At 32.2% G+C, this 16,967-nt stretch overlaps 1 non-coding gene across 1 annotated transcript; it reads left to right on the top strand.

Annotated features, from left to right (window-relative positions):
• Positions 1-15,890: 15,890 nt before the first annotated feature.
• On the top strand, positions 15,891-15,996 carry LOC148865186 (small nucleolar RNA R71). The gene has a single exon (XR_016112128.1). It is a non-coding gene; the product is annotated as a small nucleolar RNA R71 (small nucleolar RNA).
• The last annotated feature ends 971 nt before the right edge of the window (positions 15,997-16,967 follow it).

Below are 16,967 nucleotides of genomic sequence, written 5' to 3'. Positions count from 1 at the left end.
AAAGTTAGTTTTATAATTAATAAATTTCACATAGAAAAATTAATTTTATAAGATTACTAATTTTTATTAATTTTATTTATAAAGCTAATTTATTTTAAATTAATTTTATTTATGATATTAGAAAATTAATTGGACTTTTAATTAAAAAAATCATCATCATCATTATTAACAAATTGGATTTAATATTTACAATTTTTATAATTTTTAAATATGACTTGAATGGATTAAAATTATAACTTTTATAGTTTTATTAGTAATGATAGTTGATAATTATTCTACCTAATTAATTTAATTAGGAATGTTTTAACTACATAAATAAGTTACCTAATTAAATAAGTAACTTAAGGCACAAGATTGTTAAATAATTTGCACTTATAATTGTTGTACAACATATGAAGCAATATTCGCATCAAACTAATGGACCCATATGTAGTACCGGTCTAAACTCAGAAAGGACCTATATCAAGGGGTTCAACTTGGGTGAGCCTAGCTTGGGCTAAGGGTGTTCATGGGTCGGGTTGGGTCAGTTTGAGTCATTTTATTCAACTGACCTGACCTAGTCGATTTTTTTATTGAATAAATCGAAACTGATTGACCTTGAAGAAAGACTGATCCAAACATGAAGGGTCAATTTAACGATTTATCCGATTTATTTAACTTCTTTTTTTTCTCTTTTCAAAACTAAATAATGAAGACTCTAACAGTTGTCTCTCCATTCCAATTTCCAGGAGTTATTGACAGCAATGCTTGCTAAACTCAAAAAGGTAATAAATAAACTAATAAAGGTAATAAATAACTTTATTTAACCTCTCTATTTTTCTCTTTCCAAAATTAAAGAGTGAGGACTCCAACAATCCAACATGTATATCTATTCCAATTTCCAAGACTCCTTCACATCATTGCTTGCTAAACCCAAAAAGGTAATAAATAACTATACTTAAATTTAAAATTAACTAAATAATTATGATAGGGAGTAGGCCTAAGTAGGGACTACTTAGTAATTACTTAAAACACATAGGGTCGGTTCGGTTCGGTTTTCATGTATAAAAACCGAAAACTGAACCGAGTTATCAGTTTATTTTCTCACAGAAACCGGAACCGACCGGTGGTTTTGAAAAACCAATCAACTCGGGTTGGGTCGGGCCAGTTTGGTCGGTTTGGTTGGTTTGACATTTAATGTAAACACCCCTAGCTTGGGCAACGTAGGCTCAATTATAGCCCTTGGGCAATAGAGCCTAGGTTGACCTTATCCTAACTCGGGCCTAGTCAAACTATATAACTACGTACTTGCACATGTAGATACATTATTTCCATACATACATACATACATACATACATACATATATACATTATTTTTTATTCCATATCATTTTTGAAACAACCAATGAGATGCACTTTCACATAACCTAAATAATCTCTTCTCCTAAAATTTCTCCTAAACTACCTCCCCCACTTAATGTAAACACCCCTAGCTTGGGCAACATAGGCTCAGTTATAGCCCTTGGGCAACGGAGCCTAGCTTGACCTTATCCTAACTCGGGCCTAGTCAAACTATATAAATATGTACTTGCACATGTAGATACATTACTTTCATACATATATATATATATATATATATATATATATATTATTCCATATCATTTTTGAAACAACCTATGAGATGCACTTTCCCATAACCTAAATAATCTCTTCTCCTAAAATTTCTCCTAAACTACCTCCCCCACTATCTCCAAAATTAGCTCTAATTCCTATTTATTTTCTAAATTATCTCTAATTCATATTTTTCTCCAAAATCATCTCTAATTTAGTAGAGAGTTTCTCTCCTAAATTAATATTAATTCCTATTTATCCTCTCCCATACTATTTATCCATATCTATCTAAAAAAGTTTGGATTAAAAATTTAAGAATTATTTAAATATTCTAACACAATTATATAATAACTTTAAAATATTTATTAAAAGCACAAAAAACAATTTTATATTTTTACAAAATATATCACGAAATTATGTACTAATAATTTAAATTATGTTTTACCAAACTATCAATTTAAATGTTTTTCAAATACTTAATAATATGTAATAGCTTTAAATAAATAAAATTCAAATAACAAAAAATTTTAAAATTTTATAGATTATTTAAATATTTATCATAACTAGATTTTCAATAGTTAAAATAACGGAGTTATGTAATAAATTAAAAAAAAACTTCAAAGTAGAAAAATATTTTAACATAATATTGAAAATAATAATAATTTATTATATTACAAAATTAATAATGAAATTATGTAATAATAGAATAAATTATGATTTTATGGATAATTAAATTCAATAAATAATTAATATTTTAAAATTTAAATATTTTACATACTATTTAAGTGTTTAAATAAATAAATATTTTAAATAAAAAAATATTTAACATAACTAGATTTTAAATAGTTAAAATAAAAAAATTATGTAATAAATTTAAAAAATTCTGAAAAGTAGAAAAATAATTATAACATAATATTGAAATTAATAATAATTTAATATTTTTACATAATATTATAAATAACTAATTTCACTTATATCAAGTAATAATTTGAGAAAATTACTTAAAATAAAATTAATATTTATTGATAATAATTTTCAACTCTTAATTTGTATTTATTGTATAATTATATATACTAAAATTAATATTTATTGTATAATTATTTATACTAAAATTAATATTAATTGTATTTCAGTAATTATTTATTGTTTTTGTGATATATGTATTTTCAATGGTTGTGTATAAATTTATTTATTTTTGTTATTTAACAGAAAACTTTCAATAATTATTGGAGATTAAACTACTATTATTGATTTTTTTAAATTTAACTTATTTTAGTTATTTTATTTATTGCATTTTTGTTATAACTTATTGATTAGTTAATATTTATTAGAGGTTAAGCTATTATTTGAGATTATACTATTTATTGACTAAGTTAATATATTTTTAGTACTTATTGTATTTTTGTAACTATTGTAATTATTGTATTTTTTTATTATCAATATATTTTCACTATAAATTTTTAATAATTATTGGAGATTAAAATATTGTTATTTATTGGAGACAAGGCTATTAATTGAACTAAAATTAAGAGCATTCATGAGTTGGTTCAGTCCGGCCATAGGCTATTTGGCCAACCAAATTGACCTATTCATGAGTTGTATCGGTTTGGGTCAGTTTTCACAATAGGTCAATCGGTTCAAAAGATTTAAAATTAAAAATTAAATTTATTTTTAAAAATTATAGTGCAATTATTAAAAACTAAATTTAAAAATTAGATTTATGAAATAAAACATTTTAGACTAAGAAATATAGGAAATTTCTCACTTTTTTATATTAAAATTTATATTTAAAATATAAAATATTAATATATATATATCCATGGTTAGGTTGTTCAATTTTGGTTGGTTTACAAATGGCCAAAGTGAAACTTATCCATCTTGGTCGAATTGGGAAATTTTTGAACCAAAGCCGACCTAAAATACAGAAAATCGACCAACTCGGGTCGAGTTGATCGGGTTGATTGGTTTCACCAATTTGATAAATAAACCTAACTAAAATTAATTATTGTTATTTTTGTATTATAAAAATTTTATTAAAAATAGTATATAAAATATGAATAACTATTAATTATTTAAAAAGTTGAAAGTATAAAACAATTGTATACTCTTATGTGTTTCTGTTAGGGTCATTTACTATAACACACTTTATAGTTTTACATATTTTCTTAAACCTACCTTATAGTTTTCATTTTACTAAAACATCTCATATATTTTACAAATTATTTACTTAATCAACCTTTCATTAAGGAGTACTTGTTTTGCCATTAGGCCCATGATTTTTTATTCCAAAAATACCCCTAACACTTTTTTATATAAAAAACAAAATTAGCCAAATATAGCTAATAGAGTGGTTGTTTGTATCTTATTAAGGGCAGGAATGGTATTTTCATTTATATTTTCTTTTGATTAAATTTATTTAAATGAACATTAGGGTCAATACTTTCATTTTCCACTATCATCTAATGGAAGCGTTGCAAATTATAAGTGGTGTTTTAGTAAAATGTTAACTATATGGTATATTTTTGTAAATCCATGAAATTATAAGGAGTATTTTAGTAAATGACCATTTCTATTATTTAGCTTTCACTTAATAAATCCCATGCATCACGTGGGTCCCTGCTAGTATATATATTAAAACAAAGCGGTCAAGAAATTTTCTCTTTTTTTCTCTTTTTTTTTGTTTTTTTAGCTTTCCCTGCTATTATTTAGCTTTCACTTTCCAAATAACCTAAATAATATCTTCTTCTAAAAGTTATCCTAAACTACCTCCCCCACTTTCTCTAAAATTATCTCTAATTCCTATTTATCTTACAAATTATTTATAATTCCTATTTATCTTCACAATTATCTCTAATTTAGTAGAGAGTTTCTCTCCTAAATTATCAATAATTCCTATTTATTCTCTCCCATACTTTTTATCTATATCTATCTAAAGAAAATTTGGACTAAAAAAATTAAGAATTATTTAAATATTCTAACAAAATTATACGATAATTTTAAAATATTTATTAAAAACACAAAAAATAATTCTGTATTTTACAAAATATATCACAAAATTATGTACTAACAATTTAAATTATGTTTTTCTAGATTATCAATTTAAATGCTATTAAAATATTTAATAATATGTAATAGCTGTAAATAAATAAAATTCAAATAACAAAAAAAATTTCATATTTTAAGATTAATTAATTATTTAAATAACTAAACATTTATCATAACTATATTTAAGTAGTTAAAATAACGAAATTATCTAATAAATAATTTTACATTTTTACAAAAATATATCACAAAATTATGTACTAACAATTTAAATTATGTTTTTCTACATCATCAATTTAAATGTTTTTCAAACATTTAATAATATGCAATAGCTTTAAATAAATAAAATTCAAATAACAAAATTTTAAATATTTTATAGATTATTAAGTATTTAAATAACTAGATATTTATCATAACTAGATTTTAAGTCATTAAAATAATGAAATTATGTAATGAATTTAAAAATTTTCTGAAAAGTAGAAAAATAATTATAACATTATATTGAAATTAATAATAATTGAATATATTTACATAATATTGTAAATAAATAATTTCACTTATATCAAGTGATAATTCGAGAAAATAACATTCAAAAATTAATATTTATTAATAATAATTTTAAACTATTAATCTATATTTATTATATAATTATATATACTAAAATTAATATTTATTATATTTCAGTAATTACTTTTTATTTTTGTGATAAATGTATTTTCAATGATTATGTATAAATTTATTATTTTTTATTTAATAGAAAACTTTCAATAATTATTGGAGATTAAACTACTATTAGTGAAATTTTTAAATTTAATTTATTATACTTATTGTATTTATTGTATTTTTGTTATAACTTATTGATTATTATTTATTAGAGATTAAACTATTTTTTGAGATTATACTATTTATTGACTAAGTTAATATATTTTTAGTACTTATTGTATTTTTTCGTTATTAATATATTTTCAATAATTGTGTATTTTTGCTATAAATTTTCAATAACTATTGGAGATTAAACTATTGTTATTTATTAGAGATGAGACTATTAATTTAGCTGAAATTATGAATGTTCATGAGTTGGTTCGGTTCGGTCATAGGTTATTTGGCTAACCAAGTTGACTTGGTCAGGTTGGGAAGTTGGTCAGCCGAAACCGGTTGACCTTTTTGTGAAAACCGACCCACTCATGTTGTATCGGTTTGGGTCAATTTTTTGGTTTGGTTAGTTGGTTCAAAAGATTTAAACTTAAAAATTATAGTACAATTATTAAAAAATAAATTTAAAAATTAGATTTATGATATAATACATTTTAGACGAAGAAATATGGGAAATTTCCCACTTTTTCATATTAAAAATTATATTTAAAAATATAAAATGTTTATAAATATATATCCATGGTCAAGTCATTCGATTTTGGTTGATTTACAAATGGCCGAAGTGAAATTGATCCAACTTGGTCGAATTGAGAAATTTTTAAACCAAGACCTAAAATACTAGAAAACTAACCAACTCGGGTCGAGTTGATTGGGTTGGTCGGTTTCATTAGTTTGATGAATAAACCTAAATGAAATTAATTATTTTTATTTTGTATTATAAAAAATTATTAAAAGTAGTATATAAAATATGAATAATTATTAATTATTTAAAATTTTGAAAATATAAAACAATTGTATACTCTTATGTGATTTTATTAGTGTCATTTACGAGAACTCATCTTATAGTTTTACATATTTACTTTCAACATACCTTATAGTTTTCATCTTATTAAAACATCCCATATTTTACAACTTATTTACTTAATCAATCTTTCATTAATGAGTTTTTGTTTTGCCATTAGACCCAAGTTTTTTTATTCCAAAAATACCCTTAACACTTTTTTTTTGTACAGAAAACAAAATTAAGCAAATATAGCCAATAAAGTGGTTGCCTGTGTCTTATAAAGGGCAAAAATGGTATTTTTATTTTAATTTTCTTTTGATTAAATTTATTTAAATGAACATTAGGGTCAACACTGTCATTTTCCACTTTCATCTAATGGAAGATTGATTAAATCCATTGCAAATTGTAAGTGGTGTTTTAGTAAAATTTTAAATATATGGTAGATTTTAGTAAATCCATGAAACTATAAGGGGTATTTTAGTAAATGATCATTTCTATTATTTAGATTTTGCTTAATAAATCCCGTGCATCGCACGGGTTCCCACTATAATTTAAAGTTTAGTATGTGCTTATTCACTAATCCCAGCCCAGTGGCCCAAGCCTAATCCAAGTGCATCAAAATTTATTGCACACTAAGCTCAAGTTAGACAAATCTGGCTTGATATGGGCCTCAAGTCTTTAATAATTCTAAGGGTTAGGCCATGGTTAAGCTTAATTGTTGTTATTTTAATTAGTATGGAATTGTTTTACCTAATTAAGTAAATAAATGTGAAATTATTTTAATTATTGTGATATTTTACTTTACAAAATTATGGTTAATTACTAATTTACTATTAAATTATTGTTATCTTAATTACTGACATTTTACTTAGACTATTCATTGAATATGGTAATTTATTATTAAATTACTTTTTCAAACAATTCATTAACTAACTAACATAATTTACATTAACTTATTTAACACAAATAATCCAAGACTGGTGGCCCAAGCCCGAGCCCAACCCAAGTACACCAAATTTTAGTGCGCATTGGGCTCAAGTTGGATAAATCTAGGCTGACCTAGGTCTCGAACCTTAACAATTCTAAGGGTTGGGCCAATGTTGAGCTTAGTTTTTGTTATTTTAATTACTATGGAATTCTTTTATCTAATTAAATAAATAAATGTGAAACTATTTTAATTATTATGATATTTTACTTAAATTATTTAACCCAAATCGTGTGCATGTTTGGAACCCATAAACCAATTTCCAACAAAAATTAATGGTCCTTGAGTTTTGAAAAAGTCTCAACAAAAAATACAATTGAAAGACTATAAGTTGGAGTAGGTTCAAAAATTGCATATTATTCAGTCAGGTTGGGTTGCTTTTGAGTGGAAGCATGGGAGGTGATGCGATCGTTTCTGGTCACGTACCAATTTTTTTTTTTCGTGATGTATCAAGTGGCCTGTGACTTAATTGCATATCATTTGACCTGCTCCCAAGTGGCCTATGACTCAGAGGATGATGGAGCTCCCTGGTGGCGAACTGCCTGGTGGTGAGCTACTTGGTGGCGAGCTCCTTGGTGGTGAGCTACCTGGTGACGAGCTCCCTAGTGGTGAGCTACGTGGTGACGAGCTCCCTGGTGGTGAGCTACCTTGATGAGCTGCTGGGTGCGCTGCCTTGGTGGTGAGCCTCCAAATGTAGTGAGTTCAGATCTGTGTTAAGAGGAACTTAGATCTGAACTGTTGCAGGTCTGCTGTAGCAGAATTCAGATCTGAACTCAGATCTGAGTGCTGATCTGAATTCTCAATTGCCCCTCTTGTTGTTCATATGATCTCTTTTTTTTTTCTCCTTTTCACTTTTATATATATATATATATATATATTTGTAATGAAAAAATAAATAAAAGGCTGAAACACAAACTAACTAAATCTTTTCGGCAGAGTGTTGCAGATCTGAGTTCTGCTGATCTGAGTGCCGAATGCAACTCAGATCTGCAACACTTATGTTGTTGTGAATTTTTCTTTTTTTTTTTTTTTCTTTTTGAAGGTAACAACACCGAGATTGAAAGGAAATCAAATCTATCTTTATTAAAATGAAACTGAAACAAGGAAATGAAGTAATCTACTGAAGAAAGAAGAAACATAATTAAATCAGTACATCTGTTGCATTCAAAGCTAAAATGTAAAATGAAGCAATTAAAACCATCTATGAATGCAATGATGACTGAGACCAGATTAAGAATGCCCAATATTTCCTATTATTGCTTCCCTAAATCCCTGGCAACAGTGCAAAAAACTTGATGTGTGGCTCATTGTGACACTAGCAAGTGCACTAGCTGTTCAAGTAATAAAGTGGTGAGAAGTATCGTTCTCACGAGGATTTAGGAAACAATTACCAATACTAAACTGGGCACTTCTTATCTGATCAACAATAAATCAGAACTTTTTGTCAAAAGCTAAAAATTATAAACTAAAATCTATCTAACTTATTGGCCCAATTACCTTCAAATCGGGTTAGAAAAATAAGCAGTAAATGACAATCTCAGAATTCAGCAATCTACCAATTTGGATCATTCGAATAAATCATGATTGAGCATTGGTTTGGTGAAACCCAATGTCATGAACAGCCTCTCTCAAGCACATGTTCATCCTATGCATGAGTGGCGGTTCTTCTATCTCTAGCAAGAATCTAATCCCCATGCATGCATTTCTTCAAACACTTCTAAGGTATCAATTCAAATCTGAATTGATCACCAAATGAATTGTGCAAATTATCTCTAACCTTGCACTCAATTCAGTTCTTGAATAGTAGATCTGAATTCCAAGCTTTAGATCCATTCGGCCAATCTGTAATTTGCAGATCTGAATTCTCTTTAAAGCAATTCAGATCTTGCAATCTCAGATCTGAGAATTCAGATATGAGTTTTGAAGGTTAATTGGCCGAATTAATCTACAATTTAACCCCTATTCAATAAACTTCAAGTACAATTCATAACCATTCGAATGAATCAAAAAGAATTTGATTGCTGAATTGAAATTTTACAAGCTGAAATACATCAAGAAAGAATGGAAGAAGGAGAAAGAAGAAAGAAAATATAATAAAGAAACTGAATTCAAATTAAAGGAGAATGAAATTACAATTGAGTTATTACAAAAGATCTTTGAATAACAAACCCCCAATTTCGAACTCACCTTCTTCTTCTTGCTTGCTTGACTTGAACTTCCTTCAGCCCTTATTCTTCTTCTTCCTTGCGCCTAGCCTTCTTCTCTTCTCTTCTCTCAAGGTGGCCGAACCTCTAAGAGTGAGAGAGCCTTCCTCTCAAGCAATTGAACACCTCTCCCCCCTCCTAGAGTCCTCCTTATATAGTTTTTCAAGGGGGTTCTTGCCCCTTTTTGAAGCCTCTAGAATGGGGTGTATTACACCCCTTTCTTGAACTTTCTAGAGCTCTCTTGAGAGCCTCCTAAGGGTTGCTATTTGGATTGCACTTAGGCTCTCTCTTAGCACATGATAGCTAAACTTTGATCTACTCTTTTGGGCTGAGAATGAGCCTTCTTTGCTGGGCCGAATTCAACTCTCAGTTAGGCTTTCTTTTCTTGGGTTTTCTCAAGGAATCCATTTGCTCTTCTTGGGTTGAAATGCTCTCTCTTGCTTCCACAACCGGGCTGGGCGGAAATTGATCTTTTTGAACCTTCTTTTCTTGCATTTTTCCTTCATTTTCTTGGATTAATTATCCCTGAAACTTATTCTTAGCATTAAGCTAAATTAAGGCAAAATTTAATAAAACTGATATAAAAATCCATGCTAAAGTCCTAAAAAATTATACATAAATTGTAGGTTCATCAAATACCCCCACACTTAAGCTTTTGCTTGTCCTCAAGCAAAGACATCAGCCATAAATTGAACATTCCCCCATTTCTGTTCTCACCATTTACATGGTGAATTTTTTAAGATAGAAATGTATTGAGTAGTTAGGGAACTTTTGCAAATGCTTAGCTCTTATTCTTGTAAATTACCATTTAACATATGTATAAGATCCAAGGAAAGGAGAATATGAATTTCATCATAGTCTAGCCTTCACTCCTAATTCATATATAAATCAGCTCCTTAATTGTCAAGGTTAATAATCAAATTCCACTAAGTTTCACATCTGTAACTAAATCTTAATGAGAGTTCAACTTTAAGTGCCCCTTTGAACCTCAGTTGTCACCATAATTACTTATTTCCAAGGGTAAGTGCATCTTATGCTCCTTCTCACCCTTTTCTTCTTCTTTTTTTTTCGGTGTGAGTGCATTTTAGCTCCATCTCACACACTTTTCTCTCCTTTTTTTTTGGTGTGAGTGCATCTTATGCTCCATCTCACACTGGTCACTTACTTGAGGTAGGTAAATAGAACTCATGTTCTGAACTGCTAATTTTACTATTCGGCTCAAAATAGCGGAGTCAATTTGGGCTTTTGTCATTCTTTGCAACTATTGAACCTCAAGAATCAGCACTTCAGATGTGCACTATCTTTCTTGACCATTAACCATGAAATCAAAGACTTCCATACACATGAAGATAGCTAGGGCTAGTCATGTTGAAAAGCATATTCAACTCACCTTTTCTAATGCATATATCAAATTGGGTCATTCACAAGAATAAAATCTTAACAAGTACATTAGTCTCCCTCAACTCATTGAATTCCTTCTTAAAAATCATCAAGTAAATAGTAATGAACTTGAGGGGTTCCAGGTTATGTCATTGCCTGCATATGTGTGTTGGGGTGAATGAGGTGCATGGTTTCAGCCCCCATACCCTAGCCTCGGGCTCACTCCCCCACACTTAAGATGAACATTGTCCTCAATGCTTGTAGTGTTAGGGAATCACTCTTTCTAAATCAAACTGAAGAAAAGAAAATGATGAACAATGTCCTTAAAGAATTGGAATTTTGGGAAGAAGATCTTTATTTTGCTAACTAATATTCTAAAAGGGTAAATGACAAAGAGATGCCTTAACCTGTTCTGGATCAAGCAAAGAAGATTATTGGTTATCAAGATAAACAGTGAATGGAGGGGGTACAATACCTCCCATTAAATATGATTTCAGGCATTGACCATTTACTTTAAATGTGCCTTGAACCGGGTGGGTGATTTCTATAGCCCCATGGGGAAAAACCTGTGAAATGGTAAAGGGTCCAGACCACCTAGATCTCAGCTTACCCGGAAACAAGCGGAGACGGGAATTATCTAACAATACCTGTTGGCATACATAAAAGTCCCGTCTCAGCAAGTTCTTATCATGCAAGTTTTTTGTTCTTTCTTTATAAACTTTGGCATTCTCATAGGCAGCAAGTCTGAATTCATCCAATTCATTCAATTGCAACTGCCTTTTAGCCCCTGTGGCTTGAATGTCAAAATTTAAAAATTTAAGAGCCCAATAGGCCTTGTGTTCTAATTCAACTAGTAAATGGCATTCTTTACCAAAGACCAATCTATAGGGGGACATGCTAATGGGTGTCTTAAATGCAGTTCTGTATGCTCACAATGCATCATCTAATTTGATGGACCAATCTTTTTTAGCAGATGCAACGGTCTTTTCCAGAATTCTTTTGAGTTCCCTGTTAGCCAACTCCACTTGGCCACTAGTTTGAGGGTGATAAGGGGTAGCTAATTTATTTGTAATTCCATATTTCTGCATTAACCTCTCAAATTGGTTATTGTAGAAGTGAGTTCCCCTATCACTAATTATGGCTCCCGGAGTGCCAAATCGGGAGAATAGCTTCTTTAGGAAGTGTACCACCCTCCTTGAGTCATTTGTGGGTAAAGCCATGGCTTCTACCCATTTGGATACATAGTCAACTGCAACGAGGATGTACTTATTACCAAAAGAATTTCGAAAAAGTCCCATGAAATCTATACCCCAAACGCCAAAGATTTCACAGATCAAGATATTGGAAAGGGGCATTTCATTCCGTCGGAAAATGTTTCCCGACCTTTGGCATTTGTCACATGTGGACACATACCTATGGACATCTTTGAAAAGTGTGGGCCAATAAAAACCTGATTGCAAAACGTTGGCTACAGTGCGGCTAGCTCCAAAATGACCTCCTGCTTCTTTATCATGGCAAAAGTGGAGTACCGACTCCATCTCCTCCTCGGGGACACATCTTCTTATGATCTGATCTGCACCCAATTTATACATAAATGGTTCCTCCCACAGATAGTATTTTACATCAGAAAGGAATTTCTTTTTCTGTTGATATGAAAGGTTAGGAGGAAGGACTTGTGCAGTTAGATAATTAGCAAAATCAGCATACCAAGGAGATGAGTATTCCTGGATTGAGTACAGCTGTTCATCCAGAAATTCCTCCCCAATGTTTCTAGTTATTTCCTCTTTTGAGCTTACCTTGTCCAATCGGGAGAGATGGTCAGCAACTAGGTTTGCAACACCCTTCATGTCTCTAATCTCACTGTCAAACTCTTGCAACAAAAGGATCCACCTGATCAGTCTTGGTTTTGAGTTTTTCTTGGTAAGCAAGTGCCTTAATGCCAAGTGATCTATGTAAACAACAACCTTGGACAATATCAGATATGAACGAAACTTGTCAAGTGCAAATATTACTGCTAGCAACTCTTTTTCGATAGTGGTGTAATTGAGTTGGGGTCCATTCAAGGTTCTGCTAGCATAGTAAATTGGCTGAAAATGTTTGTTCGTTCTTTGTCCTAAAACAACTCATATAGCAGAATCACTCGCTTTACACATTAATTCAAATGGGAGGGTCCAATTGGGTGCTACCATATAGGTGCATGGATCAATTTGTCTTTCAAGATGTTGAAAGCATGAAGGCATTCAATTGAAAATTCAAAAGTCACTTCTTTCTGAAGCAAGGTAGATAATGGCTTGGCAATTTTTGAGAAATCCTTAATAAACCTCCTATAGAATCCGACATGTCCTAAGAAACTTCTCAAAGAATGAACAGATGTTGGGGGTGGCAATTTTTCAATTGCCTCCACCTTGGCCTTGTCGATTTCTATACCTCTTTGAGAGATCTTGTAGCCAAGCACTATGCCTTCTTGCACCATAAAATGACATTTCTCCCAATTCAACACAAGATGTGTTTCTTCGCATCTAGTAAGCACCTATTCCAGATTAGTTAAACATGCATCAAACGAATAACCGAAAACTAAAAAATCATCCATAAAGATCTCAATAAAATTTTCAACCATATCAGAAAATATAGACATCATAAATCGCTGAAAGGTTGCTGGGGAATTGCATAACCCAAAGGGCATCCTTCAGTATGCAAATGTACCATATGGGCAAGTAAAAGTGGTATTTTCTTAGTCTTCTGGTGCAATTGGTATCTGGTTGTACCCTGAATATCCATCCAAGAAACAATAATACTCATGCCCAACTAGCTTCTCTAACATTTGGTCCAGAAATAGGAGAGAGAAATGGTCCTTCCAGGTGGCTTCATTTAATTTTTTATAGTCAATACACACACGCCATCCCGTGATGGTTCTAGTAGGGATGAATTCATTTTTCTCATTTGGAACAACAGTCATACCCCCTTTTTTGGGCACAACTTGCATAGGGCTTACCCAAGAACTATCAGAAATAGGATAAATGATCCCAACATCTAACAGCATAATTATTTCAGCCTTTACCACTTCTTTCATGTTGGGGTTCAGGCGCCTTTGGGGCTGAATGGATTAATGCCTTTGATATCCTCTATCTTCCAAGCTATAGCATTTTTGTGTTCTCGTAGCACTCTTAATAGCTTTTCTTTTTGTAAGGGATTTAGTGCTGCAAAAATTATTATGGGGAGATCTGATGGTGCCTCAAGGAAAGCATACTCTAAATGGGAAGGTAATTGTTTCAATTCAAGGGTGGGGGGTTCTTGGGATGATGGCTTACCTGATGGTCCATGCAATTTGCCTAGGTTCTCTAACTTGAGAAACCCCTTTCCCTTGAATTGAGACTTATCATTTAGGTATGCTATCATGAGGTTTAACTCTTGATTTTCTTCTTTTTCCATGTTTCCCTGCTGGAGGCAGAGTTCAAGAGGATCAACTAATCTACTTACCTAGAAGCATTCATCAATTGTCAATTCAATGGCATCAATCATAAAACAAGAATCATCACTAGAGGGTGCATGTTTCATAGCATCAGACATTTTAAAAATAACCTCCTCATCTTGTGTCCTAAGGCTGAGTTGTCCTTGTTGGACATCAATCATTGCTTTCCTGATAGTCAGGAAAGGTCTCTCTAAGATCAGTGGGACTTCTACATCTTCTTGCATGTCTAACACAATGAAATCAATTGGAAAAATGAATTTGTCAACTTTAACTAAAACATATTCTATGATCCCCCTAGGATGTCTAATGGATCTATCAGCCAATTGTAATGCCACTCTAGTGGGTTGAGGTTCATTCAATCCCAATTTCTTGAAGATAGAATATGGCATTAAATTGATGCTAGCTCCTAGGTCACATAAAACTTTTTCAATTTTGAGACTGTCTATAGTACAAGGAATAGTGAAACTCCTTGGATCCTTAAGTTTCTGAGACAGCTTGTTTAGAAGGATAGCAGAACATTCCTCATTTAAAGCAACTGTAGCCACATCTCCTAGTTTCCTTTTGTTTGCCAATAATTGTTTCAAAAACCTTGCATAGTGTGGCATCTGGGCTAAAGCATTAGCAAAAGGAATATTAATGTGTAAACTTTTAAAAATTTCAAGAAACTTATCAAATTCCTTCTCCAATTTTTGTTGCTTCAGCCTGTTAGGGAATGGAACTTGTGGCTGCTAGTGCATCCCTTGTTGTGCTTCTGGTTGTTCCTTCTTTTGTTGTACAGTCCCAAGACTTGTTTCTGCCTTGGGTTCAGCCCAATTCTTCTTTTCTACCTCAAGCAACTCTTTTCCACTTCTTAAGGTAATAGCTTGCACCTGTTCTCGCGGATTCACTTCAGTGTTACTTGGAAGAGTTCCCGACATTCTGGAAGAGATCAATTGTGCCAATTGTCCTACTTGGTTTTTCATGTTTTTGATTGAGGCTTCCTGGTTCTGGAACCTGGTTTCCGCACTTGTTATAAATTTTGTCATCAGTTCCTCCAAATTGGACTTTGGTTCGAGCTAATGATAAGTCTGGTGGAAAGGCTTTGAAGTATGCTGATTTGGCCAGGGCTGATTTGAATGTCCCCTCCATCCTGGGTGAAAGGTATGGTGACTTTGTTAACCTTATTGTCTTGATGAATTACTGACAAAGTCGACTTGTTCAGTAGATGGCCTGAACTGATTGCCAACTTGGCAGTTAGTGCTGATGTGGCCTCCCCCACACAGTTCACAAGTAAGAGGCTGCACATGCATGACAGCTATCTGCATTTCATCAATTTTCTTACTAAGTGCTCCTATTTGTGCAGATAGTGTTGTATAAGTATCAACATTATGCAGGCCTTGCTGCTTCTTAGTTTGAGTCCTTTCAGAATGCCATTGATAGTTGTTGGTTGTCATTTCCTCAATAAGTGCATGGGCAACCTCAGGAGCTTTATTAGTTATGGACCCTCTGACTGCAGCATCTAATATGGTCTTATTTGAGTTGGTAAGACCATTATAGAAAGTCTGCACTTGCAGCCATATGGGAAGGCCATGATGAGGAACTCTCCTCAACAGGTCTTTGTATCGTTCCCATGACTCATATAAAGATTCCCTTCTTGCTAGAAAAAAGTAGTGATGTCATTCCTCATTTTAGCAGTTTTAGAAGGGGGAAAATATTTAGAGAGAAAACGGCCGGCCATTTCATTCCACGTAGCTATTGATCCTACCGGCAAAGAATTCAGCCATGCTTTGGCTTTATCCTTCAAAGAAAATGGGAATAACCTTAGCCTAATGGCATCATCACTTACCCCATTGTGTTTAAAGGTGTCACATATTTCTAGAAAGTTAGAAATGTGTGCATTGGGATCTTCGTGGGCCAAACCACAGAATTGAACCATATTTTGTATCATTTGGATTATGGCCGGTTTAATTTCAAAGTTATTGGTAGCAATAGTTGGCCTGATAATGCTGGAGCTGTCCCGGTGAGGGTGGGCTTGGCATAATCCATCATAGTTATTTGTTCAGCCATTTCTTGTGCTTCTTGTCTGACTTGCCTAGCAGCTCTCAAACGGACACGGAGAGTCTGTTCATGAGATGATCTGCTCCTCTTTGTAGATGGCGGGAGCCGATGAACCTACGAGAACTAAATCAGAGGACCCGGGGGTGTTTACCCGGCGGGGTCACTCCGGTGGCTAAGTTAGCACTCTGATAGTAGAGAGCTTGAAGATGATATTAGAGAAATGAGAGAGCTAGAGATCAGAGGTTACCTCCATTCTTCATCCTCCTCCCCCTCTGGGGGGTTCGAACTCTTATATAGCGGTGTCCTGACAGATTTGGTGTAACCGCCTCTAATTATCTATCGCAACCGTTACTTTCCAGGGCTGAGTTGGTGGGCATAGGTAACTGTTGCAGGGTACGGTCCTGTCAGACATGAGGCATTGTCAGAGTTGGCAGGCACGAAACCACCTGGCCAAAGATGTGGGTGTAGTCTCTAGATCTGGTAGGTACAGTTGTCAGGTAGAAAATATTCCTGCGATACGCCGAGCTGCTCTACAATGAGGTACCTTGCACCAAGCTACTTTTTACCGAGTTACTTTTCACCGAGCTGCTGGTAATGTGTCGA

Source organism: Nelumbo lutea, chromosome 3, assembly GCF_056320005.1.
Source record: "Nelumbo lutea isolate HS-2025 chromosome 3, American lotus-T2T, whole genome shotgun sequence".
NCBI classification, from domain to species: Eukaryota; Viridiplantae; Streptophyta; class Magnoliopsida; order Proteales; family Nelumbonaceae; genus Nelumbo; species Nelumbo lutea.
The sequence above is the reverse complement of the archived record's forward strand: the minus strand, read 5'-3'. Positions and strand labels throughout refer to the sequence as shown.